Here is a 17566-nt window from a genome sequence, read left to right as displayed (position 1 = left end):
TTTTTAAATCTATCTCAGTGCTATTATTATTATTATTACTATTATTATCCATTTAGCTAATGAGAGAAGTATAGTTTTTTTTAAATCTATTCTTTTGTACATTTTAATTACTAGAGTATGTGGTCGATGTGAAAACAGGGAATGAGGCTACATGAACAACAACATTAACAATATCAATAACTCCCTTATATAGTTTAAAGTATATAAAGACTTTATTTATATTTATATGTATTATAACTAATACTTCATAAGAATTTAGTAAATGTTTACTGATTGTTTATTTCTTTTGTCTCTGACAACGACCTTGTGAGAGAGCTACTGTTATTAACCCCATTTTTCAAATTAAATAAAAATTGAGGCATAAAGTGATTGGGTTACCCAGTGCCACAAAGATAATAAGTATTTGAAAGAAACTTTACAATCAAGTAATTTTGATTTTAAATACAATGGAATAGGTCAAAAACATTTATTTATTAAGCGACTACCATGTCTAAGTTATAACTCCATGATGATCGCAAAGAATAAATAGAGAAATCTGCAAAACTGATAGTCTTTAGCAACCTACTAATCAAATTAAAACCGATGAGGATTTTCCTTTGTATATTCCAGACAAGTGGGCACTCAAATATGACTTGAAGAATTCTTGCAACAGGAAAACTTTTGAGATAGCCCACTCCATTATTCAACCTATCTCCTACCCATCATTGTTAATAATTCTGCCCCTTTGGTTCAATTTGAACAAGTCACAGGCCCCTTGAATCATAGATATAGAGATGAAAGAGGTCTCCAAGGATATCCAGTCTAAAACCACAGTTTTACAAATGAGGAAACTGAGTCTAATGCTACTTGATACTATTTCAAATATTAAAAATAATGTCAAAGGTTGTATATCTAAAGAAAACTTCGGAGTTTTGTGATCCAACCCACACTTCACTTTATTTTATAGATGAAACTGAATCTATTTTATAGCCCCTCAAATGAGTAAAATAGTAAAAACTATAACATGGGTATAACGGGATGTCAGAGTTTATCTTATTCAACTTGCTCATTTTTACAGAGGTAAGAAAGTGTTTTGGGGAAGAAATAAGTTGAAGCCAATTACATAACATATCTGAGTCTCCCCACTATACCAAATATCTTCATTACCTTCAAGTGGTCATCTTTTAGCCTTCATTTGGGTCATTTCAACATCCTACCTGTCCTTTTTCTGGATATGTTTTACCTTATCAATATGCTTTCCAACTTTAGGACATAGAAATAACTGGATTGCTCCAAATGTGAATTAAACCATAAAAAGCTAGTATGGTAAAAGGGAAGGTCAAAATACAAATTCAGAAGTTAATGATAAAACTAGCTACAAGCAAAACCTTAAAGAAAAATGCAGGCTTCTAGGGGTGGAGTTTTTTGGTAAAAGATCAGCTGGCTGCCATTGCTCCTCAGAGCCCTGCTGCTTTCCTTGTCTAAGCAGTATCTGCGTTTTCCATATGCCATGAACTGAATGGGAACATAAGACCTTCCCACAAATTGTCCTATGCCTAAAATGGACTCTTCTTAACTCTATCTGACCCTGATGGCCCCAGTTTTCAATATCCTATACCTGAACATTATTTAATACATATTTTTTTCTGTATGTATTTTACTGAGGGGAATGCATGCTCCTAAGTAATGACAACTTTGTGTGTGTGTGTGTGTGTGTGTGTGTGTGTGTATTTGCATGTGTGTGCATTCATACTTTTATCTCTGGCACATGGTAAATAATTAAAAATCCTTGAATGAAGAAAACAAGTACTACTTAAGCATCTTTTATGTCTAGAAACTGTGTTAAACACCTTATACCATCTTATTATACTCTCACAACAACCCTGAGAAATAGTCACTGTTATTATCACCATTTTACAGTTGAGGAAATGGGTAGATATCAAGAAAAGGACTTGCCCAGTTAGTGAGTCTCTAAGGCTGTATTTGAAATTGGGTTTTTCCTGACTCCAGAACCCGGTGTTCTATCTACTATACCAACTAGCTTTCTCTAATGAATATAATAATTATTAGATATTCTACATTTAGATTTTTCCCCTGTGGAGTCACTTTTCTTACATGTACTGTCATGATAATTAATTTCCACATTAGTCATATTGTGAGAGAAGAATCAGACCCACAAAGGGAAAATTATGAGAAGGAAAAAAAAAAATAGAATGCTTCAATTTGCATTCGAATCCCATAAGTTCTTTCTCTGGATGTGAAGAGCATCATCCATCATCAGTCTTTCAGAATTATCTTGGATCATTGTATTTCTGAGAAAGCTAAGTCTATCATAGTTGATAATTTCAAGTCCATTGGACTTGTCTTGGATCATTGCACTGAAGAATTGACTACATTTGTCATAGCTGATCATCACACAATCTTTCTTTGGCTGCATATAGTCATATCTTGGTTCTGTTCACTCCACTTAGCATCAGTTCATGTAAATCTTTCCAGGCTTTTCTAAAATACTCCTACTGATCATTTCTAATAGAATAGCAGTATTCCATCATATTCGTTTCCCATAACTTATTCAAAAATCTGTTGTACATCCATTAGTTTCCACTTTTCCAATTCCAATTTTTAATGAATTGTTTTCTTCAGTTAACTTTTTTAAATTACTTTTTTTTTCTATTTGGCCAGTTCTACTTTTAAAGGAATTGTTTTGTTTCATTTTGTTTCTCTTCATTGTATTTGATCTAAACAATTTCTATTTTCAAGCATTTCACTTAAATTGTCAGTTTTATTAACCTGCAATTAGGCAAAATAACTTCAAATTTATTTTAATTTCATTTTTATTATTTTTCATTTATGATACTGGTAATTTTGTTTTTTTCTCTTTAAAAATGAAATTAGTCAATAAATTGTGTATTTTATTGTTTACCCCCATAAATCAAGCTCCTGCTTTCATATATTATGTGAATGTTTTTGTAAAACTTTCAATTTTCTTAATTTCTCTTTAAATTTTCAAGATTTATTTTTTGTTGCTGAATTGGAAAGTTTTAATTTGTCCTTTTTCTAAATGTTTTTTAGTTGCAGACCTAATTAATTGATCTGTTCTCTTTTTAAAATTGATATAACTGTTTAGAGATGTTTTCCATCAAGTACTATTTTGGTTGCATCCCACAAATTATTTTTTTATCATCTTGTTGATGTCCTTGTGTTTATTTAAATGATTGTTTTTTTCCCCTAAAATTTGCTCATTGTTTACTCATTCTTTAGAATTAGAGCATTTATTTTATTTTCAAATTTGTGTAATTTTTATTGCATTATAATTCTGCTTTTCTACATTTCTCCTGAATGCTAAAGCTGTCTTCAGAAATTTATGAGCTGTGTGATCCTGGACAAGTCACTTAATTCTGTTTATCTCATGCATTTCTCTTTGCATTTGTTTGTGATATTTATATTCCCTAATATGTTGTCATTGTGTGTGTGTGTGTGTGAAAATGTCATGTGTAGTTGAGAAATAGGTCTACTTTTTATTTCCATTGATTTTTCCCAGAGATATAGATAAATAGAATTTTAGGAAAAAAAATACGTTATCTCATTCATTTCTTTTAAAATTTATTTTACAATTTAATTTGTTGACTTCTGAGAGAGATAGTTGAGTTCTTTGTCATATATTTTAATATATATTTCCTCATGTCACTCACTTATCTTTTTTCCTTTACAAATTTGAATGCATACCTTTATGTATGTGTATATTTAATATTGATATTTATTTACTGATATGAAGTCTTTTAGTAAGTTGTAGTTTCTCTATCTCATTTATTTTTACTTTGTGTTTTTGCTTTGTCTGAAATTATAATTATTACCCCTGCTTTTTTTTAACTTCAGTAATTTTTTAAAAAATCCAGGATGTTTTATTTTTTATCTTTCAGTTCAGTTATTTTGACTCTATGTGTTTCTTTTTTAAAGTTTGTTTCTCTGGAGAAAAAAAAACAATATTGATGGAGCCTAATTATTGATACATTCTTCTATATGCTTCTGTTTTATGGGTGAGTTTATCCCATTTATGTATACAGGTATATATAGTACAACTCTTTTCCCAATAAGAATCCTGAACAATAGACATCTATTCTCTTCTAAAATATCTACAAGCAGAGAGAACTACTTCATCTCAAGTGAGTCCATTCCATCACCAAAATTTTGGGGAAAATTTTTTTCCCTTGACATAAAGACAAAATTGGTCTCTTTCAATTCACACCTACCATCGTCGATTTTGCTTTCAAAAGACAAGTAAAAATCAAATCCTTCTTTCACATGGCATGTTATTTACTTGCTTGAACACATTTATCATATATCCCCCAGTCTTCTTTCTCTATACTTATAATGCCCAATTTCTTCAAATAATTCTCATAGGTCATGATCACAAGGTGTTTTATCATCCTATTTGTCCTCTTTGGGATATTTTCCAGTTTATCAATGTCCTTCTTTAACTATGGTGGCCAGAAATTAATAAGATACTCCAGTTGAGCACTGAGAATTGGGGAGTGTTGTAATTCAGTTGTTTACAATTCTTTACACCAATTGTGATCCCTTTTGAGGTTTTTCTGGAGGAGATACTGGAGTGGTTTGACATTTCCTTTTCCAGCTCATTTTACAAATGAGTAAATTAAGGCAAACAAGATTAAGTGACTTCCCCAGGGTCATACAACTAATAAGTCTAAGTGAACTTGGATTTGAACTTAGGAAGTTGAGTCTTCTTTGCTACAAATACCACACTTTAACCAGTGTGCCACCTAACTACCCAAGGGTAGAATACAATGACATGATTTGCTAAAACAAAATGTTTTAGAATGCCAGAAGCACATGGTCCATTTGCCATCCATTATGTTCTCCTCTTCCTATGGGATCAGACTTTATTGTCTGCCTAAACCATATGTATTTATGGAGTAATTCAGGCTACCTTTCAAGTATATAATGAAATGTAGATGTATTTGTATGTATATATATATATATATATATATGTGGATGTATATACATACATGTATATATGTATGTATACACATATGCCCATATACTTGAAACCTCTTTTGTCAAATAATAAGTAATAATAATATAATAAATAATATAATAATAATAATAATAATAATAATAAGTAATCTGGAAATGTGAGGTTTGCAAAACATTTTACATATGTCATATCACCTGATATTTATGAGAACCCTGAGGTTAGTTCTATTTGAATTTCCATTGTACAAGGAAAAGAACTGAGGCTGAGGGATTTCAAATGATTTGTTCAAGGTCAGCTAATAAGTATATGAAAGAGGATATGGTGTCGGATCTTCATAATTCAAAGGTCCATGTTCTATCCACAGCCTTATTTAAGTGTCTAAAACTTTAATTTTGTGGAGAATCTATTTTATAAGTGGCTCTCTTTTTTTCTTGATCCTAAGGTGACCCTAATGTATCCCTTGAATTTGAGATCTTTTGGTGTGATGATTGACCCCGAGTGCCACTGATTCCCAAGCGAGAGAATGGACAGTGGAAGACAGAAGTACCTGAATTAGTTGGCTTAGAGCCAATAGAAGTCTGAGGAAAAAATGAGGCAGGTGGATAGGTAACACAAGAAGGAAGGCAAATTAGTAAGAGAGTGTGGAATTTGGAAGTGCATGAGGTTCAAAGTCATCTTTCTAATGTTCTCCTTTGAACAGTGACCCACATGAAAAAGGGTGAGAGAGTCTTCCTGGCAGCTCATAAATGTCTCCAAGAAATAAAAAATTGTAATAATCCTCTGCTTGGAGGCAATGGCCCAAGTGGGCTGATGAGAGAAAGGAACAGGAAGGCCAGTTTCTCATTAAGTTTTCATGTCTCTTGTTCACTGCTTTGGACTACTAATCAAAGAAGGAGGATCCCACACATTACATAATATGAGAAATTGCCTTCACATTAAAAAAAAAAAAAAAGAATCGGCATTCTGTTACATCTGAATCCATAAGCCTGGCTGTGGTACACAGTCAGACAATACTGAGTTATGGCCCTCACTATGGCAGAATCCCTCATGAGAATAACCTCAGTGGGTCAGAATCTCAGTTCAGCTTTTTCCTGTGTGTTCTTGGGTAAATCACTTAATTCCCCTTGTGCTCTATAAATGAGGTGATTAGAACATATTTAAAGTTTTTCTAATCCTGGCATTTCAGTTTATTTTTTAGAGATATTTCATTTATTGTAGATGCAAGTTTCAGAATATATTGTTTGTATTGCAACTACCCATTGTCAGTAAAAATTTGTGTTTAGAGAATGACATATTTACCAAAAATCCTAGGCCACTTGCAGTCTCACTTCTTAGACGTTAACAGATGCATTTGTCTTTTAAGATCTAAACAACAAAACCATGTATTTTATTATTATTATTATTAAAATAAAAAAGAACAAAATTCTTACCCAAAGACATATTAGAACAATTCTTGGAGCATGATTCAGGGTTGATATACTGCATATTTTATTCTCAACGCTATCCCTGATAGGAAAATTTTATTTGTTTAAAATGAGAGCTTTAATTTAAACTCTCAAGATCAAGTTAACTCACGGTAGGTCTCTTTTTTGCATTTAATTCACTTTTTCCACTCCATTTTTAAGCAATCTGTGGAAAGTCAGGGTGCTCTGTGAAAATTCAAGTTATTATCTATATCCTTCTATCATCTTTTAAAAATGGGTAGATGTTTACTTTAATCTTGGATGTTGCTTCCCTTCCCACCCCCTGTCTTCTACCCTGAAATACTAAGCTGGTCTTTGCTGTATTAGAAGGAAATAGATTTTGCTGCAGTCAGGACTCTCTATTTGTATGCATGTGTACTACAACTAGCCCCACCTGGGAATGGGAAAAATTGCACTTTTGAAAATTCCCACACCTTGTCAAAAGCTTGGAACTGAGTCTGACTTCCTCTGTTAAGTCAAGGTAGAGGTGAATGTGAATGTGTACCTTACCCAAATAAACTGTTACCCAATCAGGAAGGACTTGACATTTTAGTTTCTATGAGGGGTTTAGAGGAATCTTGTAGCCTATTTAGATGAGAGATTTTTTAGCTTTCTTTGTGTGTTCTTGATTTTTTGGCAGGGAGGCTCATAAACCAAAGGAGTTCCTTCTCAGGATCACGGAGATTACTTTTTTAAGTAACTGAAAACAGTTGGAATTAAATGGAAAGATAGGTTTTCCAAACTGTCTTATAATCTCTCCAAAGACTTCTTGAGACCCCATAGACACCAGATTAAAAATCCTTACTCTAAACACTTTTCACAGAAGAGGAACTGAGGTTTGGAGAAGTTAAGGATTAGTTCATGACCATGAAGGCCATAAGTGACAAAGGTAGGATCTGACCCTAAATTCTGTGATAATAAATCCAATAAATCTATTACCAAAACACAATTCTATTTTTAAAGGCCTTCCTCAATTTGACATCCTATGTCCTAATAGTCTTCCAAAGTTGTTTCTTCCTCCCTAAATAAGAATGTATTCATTATTTTGCATATATGCATCTTGACTTCTCCAATAAACTTATACACAAGGTGAAAGAAGCTACCCTACATGTTCATAGGGACTATTTGTGTCTGATCTATGGTAGAGCATTCCGAGCTCCTATTGGTCTGATCGGCCACAGTGGGACCCACTGTAACTCAACTCTGACATAGTGATGTTATTTTTGTCCTTTTTGAGAACAAAGGACCACACCCAACTAACCAATCAATCTCCAATATGGAAGCTTTCTGAGGTCAGGGACTGCCATTTTGTTTTTGAATGCCCAAAACCAATTCCAAGCTGACATTTAGTTGTTAATTATTCTTTGTTGACTGATGTGTCAATATATTATATATTATATAATATTATAAAGGCAGACTAAAGTCAGCTATGAAAGGTTCTCAAGGTCTTTCTGATGCTATCATTTTCTGGTCTTTATTTTAAGTTCCCTTCCCACTCTGCTTTCTTCCATTTCTAAGCTTCTATGATTCTACATTAAATAATCTTTGGGTTATCTTCACCAGAACTTATTGTGGCAGGCAAAGAAAAGGGTTCAGAGTCATCTTGTTCCAAGACAGAGTAAGAAAAAATTAGGTCTTATTTTTCTTGGGAATTACATATTAACCTTTTTTTTTTCCTTTCTAACACTCGTTAGAAAATTTTATCCCATTTATAGAAGGGGAAAACTGAGATCTAGAGAGGGAAAATGATTTGTCAAGGGTCACAAAGCTAATCAAACTCCAGTCGATACTCCAAGAATGATTTTAATAAAAGAGGCAGCTCTATGAGATCATTTCATGTAATTAGTCACAAATATCTGAAATTAACATATTACATTTATTGAATTAGCAGCACTAACACAGAAAAGATTATTTTTTTTCCATTTTTGTGTCCAAAATGTCTCACCTTTTCCTGATTTTGTCATGTCTTCACACCCCATCCCAAGATGCAAGGGGGTGAATTGAAACTGTCAGGATAGATATAAGATAGGCGCAATTTCTAAGAGCCAGAGGAGAGCAAAGAAATACCAATAGAATAAGGCACCCAAACCACCTTGTGGAGTGTCCATAAAGAGATTTAAAACACCTTGAAATATCATCAGTACTGTTATAGCAGAAATAATTCTGACTTTGACCTCAAGTGAAAGCTAGTTTCAAATCCCTGTTCTGCCACTTACTAACGTGTAATCATGTTCTACACTGAGTTCCCATCTTTGGAAACCCAGAAGGGTAATTTGTGTGTATGTGTGTATGTAACACACATATTCACTTTCATGTTCATGAATATATACATATGTATATATATACTAACATGTATGTGTGAACATGTATATGTTCATTTATGCACATTAGAACAAATATGAGATTCAAATAAGATGGTGATTGTAAAGGGTTTAATCAGTTAATAAAATTTTATTAAGCACTTATCATGTACCAGGTACTGTATTAAGTGCTGAGATATAAAAAAAGTAAATAGACCCTTTTCTCAAGGAACTCAGTCTAATGTTGAAAATAATACATGAAAATAATTATATTATATACAGACTACATATAGGATAAATTGGAAATGATTAACAATGAGAAGACACTCAAATTTTGGATTTTTAAGCATAATACCAAGGGATATTATTATTATTTTCTAAGTAAATAAATTTAAGACCATTTTATCAATATCACACGAGTAATAGTACAAAAGAGTAGAAGCACAGATTTCCAAAGATTTCCAAGTCTTATTTTTGCATACATTCCCAGACAACTTAGAAATATGTTTGAAGAAGAGAAATGAAATAGGGCAGGCACTTTGACACTTTGGATTACACAGGATATGTGAACTCTAGATTCCACAAGGATTGTTAGTACTATTCTGGAGGCAGAGCAGCTGATTCTCCAGTGACAAGAAAGCATGAGACCAAAAACTCTTCTGTTCCAAACCACCACTTCTTTTATTCATTAATAAATGTAAAGACACAATTTTCTCTCTTATTGCTTCTCTGCATTCTTTTTCACACATCAGGTTTTCCAAATGATTGTCATTCCCTTTGACTCACCAGTTCTCTCCTCAAGACCCTTTTTCTTTCTTAGCATATTAATTTCACCTCCTTTACTGTCCTCATTAATGACATCAGATGTGTTCACCTTCAATTTGTCTCCTGTCCCTCTCAAACTGATCCATTCTCCCTTCTTTCACTCTTGCCTCCAAAGATGTCCTGGCATTTGTTCCATTGTTGCAATTTACTTCCAACTCTTCATGACTCCATTAAGGTTTTCCTTTGCAAAGATGTTGGGGAGTTTTGCTGTTTCCTTCCCTGACACATATTTCAGGCAAGGAAACTGAGGCAGAATTAAATAATTTGTCAACTCACACAACTGGTATTTGTGAAGATCGTGTATTTTAAGATCAGCACGAGACAGGAATTCAGGTTAGGGGAAAATCGTCAGTCTTTATTCTCAGTGAAGAAGGATCGGAGGTGGAAGAGAATCGGCAATAGCAATGTGTGCAGCTGAGTCAAGAAGCTAGCTCGACCAGCAGCCACACAACCAGCAGCTCGGAGTCTCGAACCCAGCCCAATCTCTCCCAGCTTGTCTTCTTCCCTCTCTCTCTGCCTCCACCCACCAGAATCGTCATTTCCTATACAACACATCAGGACTTGCACGGAGAGTGGGCAGGGACCATTCTTTATCCAATCATGTATATTAATAGAGTATAGCCCAATTACTATCTAGCCTCATGTACTTGGGACCTCAGTGCATCAGCTCAAACCTCAGCCCATTACAGGTATTGGAGGACAATTTTGAAATTGAGATGAGTTGTTCTGACTTCAAACCAAGCACACTGTCCACTGCACCATCTAACTGCCTCCCTACCACCTACATGTCCTTTGTCTTGGTATTAGAGCTTGCCAAAGCTTAGGCTACCAAGAGTTAGGTGAACCATGTTGAATTCCAGATCAGACATTTATTATCAATGGGATGGGTTATTTTATTTTGCTTATGTCTCCGTTTAGCCACCTCTAACCTATAGATAAAGGTCATTATGAGGAAAAATCTCGGTAAATATTAAGGTTATTTTCATTGTTTGTTTGTAGTCCTCAATACTACAAACTTAACTGAGGTTCATTCATGGACTATGTAAAATTAAAATCTTCACATGTGGAGAAAACTAAAGAAATGTATTTTGAGAAGAATGGGAGGAATGAGTGGCTATTAACCACTTTGGTTCATTTTGCTTTCTATATCTGGAACAAATTTAATTCCATAATATGTTAGGCAAAGAAACACTCAAGTAATTGCTACCAAGAAAAAAGGGAAGACCTAGGTGGCTGAAAAGCCTCCTATACTGTTTTATTTTTAATATTTACTAGCTGTATGACCCTCTCCTGTTCTCAGCCTCCACAGAAATAAAATTGGTTTATGCTTTATGGATAGCAATTAGATTGGTGGGGGAAAGGATAGGAAAATTACACTTTAAAGTAATGTCTGTCATGTGCCATGTACTATACTAAATATTTTACTCTCAAATAATCCAGGGAGGGTAGGGTCCTTACTGTCCCTTCATTATGCAGATAAGGACACTGAGGCTAAATGATTTACCTGGGGCACACAACTAAGGTCATAGGTCACAATTAAGCTCATGTGCTCCAGATGCACTGCCCAAGATTCTGCTCTATTTTGTCACCATCTGCCTCACAGGGAAAGGGGAATTGGAAGTGTTCGAATGAGATAATATATATCGAGTGATTTTCAAAATTAAAACACTTTATATATATAGGAAATTGTCACTAAACCCATAATTTAAATATTCAAAGGATAATTAACCAGAGAGAAAATTATGTGAGGAATCATATTATAGAAGTATGTGTGTCTGTGTTTGTGTGTGTGTGTGTGTGTGTGTGTGTGTGCTATGTGTGTTTATGTGTGTATAAGTCAGGGCCAAAGTAAAATAGCTACAGTTTAAGGAATAAACATGAAATGAATAGAGTTCCCTAGGATCCTTCAGTTTTTTCCAATATAGTGACTTTTGGCTAAGGATTAAATTAGGAAAATCTTTTTTGGCTCATTAAATTTTTTTTTTTAAATCAGTCATTGTGACCTAGTAGACAGAATGCTGGATTTAGAATCAGAAAGACAAGGGTTTTGATCACTCTCTGGCATGTGAAATCCTCGTGCATAAAACAGAAAAATTTCCTCCTTATTCCTGATGCCTAAGCTTCCCTTCCCCTTAGAATCCATGGCTTCCTCCAAGCCTGAGCTCAGGTGATCCATCCTGTACCAAGCTTTTACTGACCCTTTTAGACAGTTGATAGTGCTCTCACCTACTCCCTCCAAAAAAACCCTCTATATTTAGTTTTGTGTTTGTGCATATCTTTGTATAAGTGTATGTATATATCTATATGTATGTGTGAAAAGAGAGAATAAAGGAATAAAACAGATGCCATTATTTTATATAATATTCATCACATATATATGCAGTATATCTATATGCATGTGCATATTTAGAGGGAAAATGTGAACTTATTTATGTCATTTTACACTACTCCCATCCAGTAGAAAACACAAAATCCTGGAGTGTAAAAAATTGTTTTCCCTTTGTCATTGAATTCCCAAAGACCAGAGGAGTACCCAGGTACATGATAAGGATGTAACTATTACTTCTTGAGCTGATAAACTAGTTTCCTTCAAATTTAAATTCTCTCTTATGTTCTGATATGCACATAGCATTTTTTTCCTTTTTCCTGTTTTGTATTTAACTGTAGAATTATTTAATTAATTAAGGCAAAAAAGAAAGATGAAGAAATTCAAGTCTAGAAGTTGGGAGATAATAAAAGATTTCATTGATCTCTCTCCCACTTGATGTGATGAATCATTCTTTTAGAAACTCCGTAAAAAAGATAATTCTATTGTACATTAATGATATAATCACGAAATTATATAATATTAGATATGGAAGGGAGCAGTCATTTCAATCCATTTATGAAAGGAATCACAACTCTCATATATCCATCAAGAAAGGAGATGTCATTCTCTTCTCTGTAATCTTTCTGATAATACACATGTGGTTTGTGTAAACTATTCTCTACACATGGCACACCTTTCTTTCACAATTTTATCTGATGAAATCTTTTTCTTTGCCCCCCTTCCAGTTCAGGAGCTACTTCCACTATGAAGAGTACCTTCTGCCTCTCCTGATATCCTAAAATGCTCTCTGTCTGTCTCTTTCTCTGTCTCTCTGTGACTATCTGTCTCTCTCTCTATATATGTATATGTCTGTATGTGTGGTGTGCTCATTTTTAAAATATAAAGGTTCTCTCTGGGAGCAGGTTTCTTGGGGAGGTTTTCTGGAGGCAGCCTTTGTTTCAGCTGAAAGTAATAATCACCTCAAATGCAGCCAGGGATTAAAAGTTCAGATCTTTTATTGCTTCCTCCAAAATAGCCTGGTTAATTTTCTTAGAGGTCTCTCTCCTTCCTTGGTTCCAAGAGCTCCCTCCGAATTCTCCAAATCCAAAGGTTTGTCCTTCAGCCTCTAGCCAGCACAAAGGTGGAAAATGGAATAGATTTGACTCCTCTAGTTCAACTCCGAATGTCTCCAACCAGCACCAAGTTGAAAGTTGGAATGAATATGTCTTGCCTCCGAGAGAGGGCTTGTGGGCTTCTGTATCTCCCAGAGTTCTCTGTGTCTAACCTTGAGAGCTTCTTGCTTATATGCTGTTCAGTGAGTACACATCAATCATTATATCACTAGGAAACTATTATTTGTTATATGATTGAATCAATGCTACACTAGATTTAAACATTGTCTCCTCAATTCCACTTAATACCTTGTTTCAAGTTCTGGCCCATAACATCTCCTCATAGGATCAGATCAATCATACTGAACCATGCGAAATTAGATAATTATTGTCTCGATCAACTCTAATGACTTAACACTTTGTAAGAATTTCAACATGTATGTATGTATGTGTGTGTCTATGTATGTATATATATACATACATAGACACACACACGCACAACACTTAATCAGGCCATCTCTTTTATCCCTCTAATAGAGAAAGTGAGGCTGATGACTTTTCACAATTCTATTTCATATAAATCCAATTTACAAGCAAGTCAAGTCATAACCATCATTCACTATTTTACCCCAGTGTAGTTATGTCTTTAGTTCTCTTTGAATGAATGACAGTTAATAGCAGAACTTTCCAAGTTAGGTCTTAGAAGATTGCTAAAATGAACACTGGGAAATTTAGTGATGTGGAGAGCATCCAATAGCCAGTGCATCTCAGAGATGTGACTTGAATTCACTTCTTTTTGACTCCAAAGCCATCTCTCTATCCAGTATACCACAGCTCCCTCTAAATAAGTATGATGATAGATAGTATGTTAAGAGGGTAAAAGAGATATCCAGATTAAGTTATTTTTAAGTGACAATGAAAAAGAAAAAGCGGGGCTAGAATGACTTCTAATGGGATAAGTCTGTTGACTGAGTTTCTTTTGGGGGGAGATATGGAAGGTCTTTGGTTTCTCCCAATCCCACCCTAGTCAAGACTCTGTGGTATCCATTTTTCATGGTCCAACACAGCGAATTGAGGATAATTTTCAAGACCTGGGCATTCCTGTGATATTTCAGAAGGAAATAAAAAAGGAAGTTGGTCATTAGGGTGCCCTGAGTAGTTTTCTTGGGGACACAACAAATTCTAGCTTGCTGCCAGCCAGTAGTTGAGGCACATTTTATAAGAACATTGAAAATGTAAGGGAATTCTGTTTGTTTTATGTCTGACTCCCAATGAACATCTTGTGTAATATTTCTTTGGATATATTATTACAAATGTTGACAAGTGAGGGAGAGGACAGAGAAGATAAAGAAGGGAGGTTGGAAATTCAAAATTTCCTAGTAGTAATATGAGCTAAATTGGACTTGAAGGTGGTTATGCTTTACTTTCCACTATAGCAAATATATATTGATTACAGGGTAAGTGAATAAATCATCAGATTGAATTTAAAAAGAACATTAAGATTGGGGACAATATGACCCAATGAAAAAAAACTCCAAACTTTGGAGTTTGTCCCCTTTGATTCAAATCACAGAAATCAGAATACTAGAGAACTGGAGAGTTTTTGGTTTTGTATTTATGGTTTTTTGTTTGTTTGTTTGTTTTTAGTTGGTAATGAACTGGTAGCTAGAGATTGGAACCACAGGATATGTCTATAAAGGTTCATTTTAAAGTAAGTTGATTGTAGCTCAAGTTTTGAGCCCCCTCTGGTGGTTCAGGAAGTGTGGTACCCTGTAGCCCCTATTACCACATAGCCCACAAAGTGCAATCAACACTGTCCATAGCCAAAATTGTCTCCTGTGACTGTCCTCTGTTACATATTTTATGTCTGCAAATAGGGTGTGCATGTTATTTGCTATTTGCTATTTACTCAATACCTCTATCAGCCAAATCCAACATCTCCAAATAAAATATGCCTTTAATGTTTACCTGTACCTTTTAGATACTTAATATTTATCGAATTATATTTAATTAAATTTGATATTACAATCACAGGCTACTAAGATGTTTAAATTAAGGCAAGACCAAAAAAATACATAAATGCCTATAAAGAAAAATGGTGACTTTATTGAAATTAATTCAATTTTTATTCAAAACTATTCGGGAAATATCCATTAATTATTTTCTATATTCAAACTGAATAGGAACTAGGTAAAATAATGGACTCCTTGTCAGAGTTGAAAAAAAAATCCAGAAAGAAAAATAGAGAATCTACATGAGAGTGAGGAAAAGACCATTAAGAAGAGAGATTCAAGATTCAATTATGTGACCTTTGAATGGTCTTACACCTCAATTTATTACTGTAAAATAAGAACCTACATTCCTTAGTTGACCTAAATATGCCTTCTAATTCTAACATTCTAAGATCTGTGTTCTAAGTCCCACCCCAGACCTGCCATTGCCCAGTCTATGGTTACCCTGGGAGTTCAGAGGCAAGTTATACAGAGCTTGTGTAATCAGTCTGACAAAGAGAAGGTTAGAATATGCTTTATTATGACCCTGTATATAGGAAACCTACTTGCTTTCCACTACTAAAGGTACAAGAAAAATAAGTAAATGCATGCTTAGAGCAGAGGGGAAATTTCCTGAGGGTGCATTTTTAATACCTAGGGCAGATTATGAAAAGAGTTTATGGCATGTTCTCCTTTAAAGGGTTTGAAAAGCTTGCTTTAATACACCCAAAGACTGGAGGTGATAATCCTATTCCCCATGCTAGGCATGTGTTTTCTGTTGTTTCTTATCAGCACTCATACACACCAAAACCATCAGCACCACTCCACAACCCTCTATGGCCAGACTGCATTTTCAGCAGTTTGGGAGCTGTTTTGAGTGACTCAGTGAATTCAATGGAAGGCTTTAATAATGTTGACTTGCCCCAAGAGTGAGTAGAAAGGTCACAGAGGTCAATAGCCAGCCAGCATGGTCTAACTTGGAAGTCTTTCTGAAGCATGGAAGAGGACAATTGAAATTAAGAACTAGGAGAAGGGATTAAAGGAAGCTTTAATCTCTAAAATGCTGTCAAATCATGGAATATTGAAAGAAGCTGAGCTAAATGGGAACAAATCAAGAGGATTTGTGTCTCTCTGGAAGAGATGCATTTGGTCAAAGCCATGAGAAGCCAAGTGTAGAAAACCTACTTATGATTTTTTTTGATACCTTGGTCAAGAGATTAAATTTATTGAGGTTATTTTAGCATCATATTATCTAATGGGAAAAATACTAAATGCTTTGAGACAAATTCAGATTTTTTTATTAAAGCTTTTTATTTTCAAGACTTAGGCATGAATAATTTTCAACATTCATTCTTGCAAAAACTTATATTCCAAATTTTTCCCTCCCTTTCCCACACCCCCTCTCCTACATAGAAAATAATCCAAAATGTTAAACATATGCAATTCTTCTATACATATTTCCACAAATATGCTGCATAAGAAAAATCAGATCAAAAAGGGAAAACTGAGAAAGAAAACAAAATGCAAGCAAACAACAATAAAAAGAGTAAAAACATTATGTTGTGATCCACACTCATTTCCCACAATCCTCAGTGCAGATGGCCCTTTTCATCACAAAATTATTGAAATTAGTCTGAATCATCTCATTGTTGAAGAGAGCTACATCTATCAGAATTGGTCATTTAATTTTCCTGTTGCCTTGCATAATGATCTCCTGGTTTTTCTCATTTCACTTAGCATCACCTTCATTTAAGTTTCTCCAAGCCTCTCTGAAATTATACTGCTGATTATTTCTTATAGAACAATAATTTGTTGTCACTCATAACATTCACATACCATAACTTACTCACCCATCCCCCATCTGATAGGCATCAGTTTCCAGTTATTTGCTATTGCAAAAAGGGCTGCCACAAACATTTTTGCACATGTGGGTCTCTTTTCCTTTTTTATGATCTCTTTGGGTACAGGCCCAGTAGACACACTGCTGGATCCAAAGTTATGCACATTTTAATAGCCCTTTGTGCATAGTTCCAAATAGCTCTCCGGGGTGTCTGGATCACTTCACAACTCCACCAAGGATGTATTAGTGTCCCAATATTTTCCACATCTCTTCCAACATTCATCATTATCTTTTCCTGTCATCTTAGTCCATTTTAGAGGTGTGTGGTGGTACCTCAGAGTTTTCTTAATTTACATTTCTCTGATCAATAGCATTTTAAAGCACCTTTTCATATGACTAAAAATAGTTTTAATTTCTTCATCTGAAAATTTTCTGTTCATATAATTTGGCCATTTATTAATTGAAAAATGGCTTGAATTCTTATAAATTTGAGTCAGTTCTTTACATATTTTAAAAATGAATCCTTTTTCAGAACCATTGAATGTAATATTTTTTCCAGTTTATCAATTCCCTTCTACTCATGTCTGCATTGATTTTGATTGTACAAAAACTTTTAAAGTTAATATAATCAAAATCATCCATTTTGTATTCAATAATGTACTCCAGTTCCTTGGCCACAAATTCTTTCCTTCTTCATAGATCTGAGAGGTAAACTATCCTTTGTTTTTCTAATTTGCTTATAGTATCACTTT

The sequence above is a fragment of the Sarcophilus harrisii genome, chromosome 2 (assembly GCF_902635505.1).
Source record: "Sarcophilus harrisii chromosome 2, mSarHar1.11, whole genome shotgun sequence".
Lineage (NCBI taxonomy): Eukaryota > Metazoa > Chordata > Mammalia > Dasyuromorphia > Dasyuridae > Sarcophilus > Sarcophilus harrisii.
The sequence above is the reverse complement of the archived record's forward strand: the minus strand, read 5'-3'. Positions refer to the sequence as shown.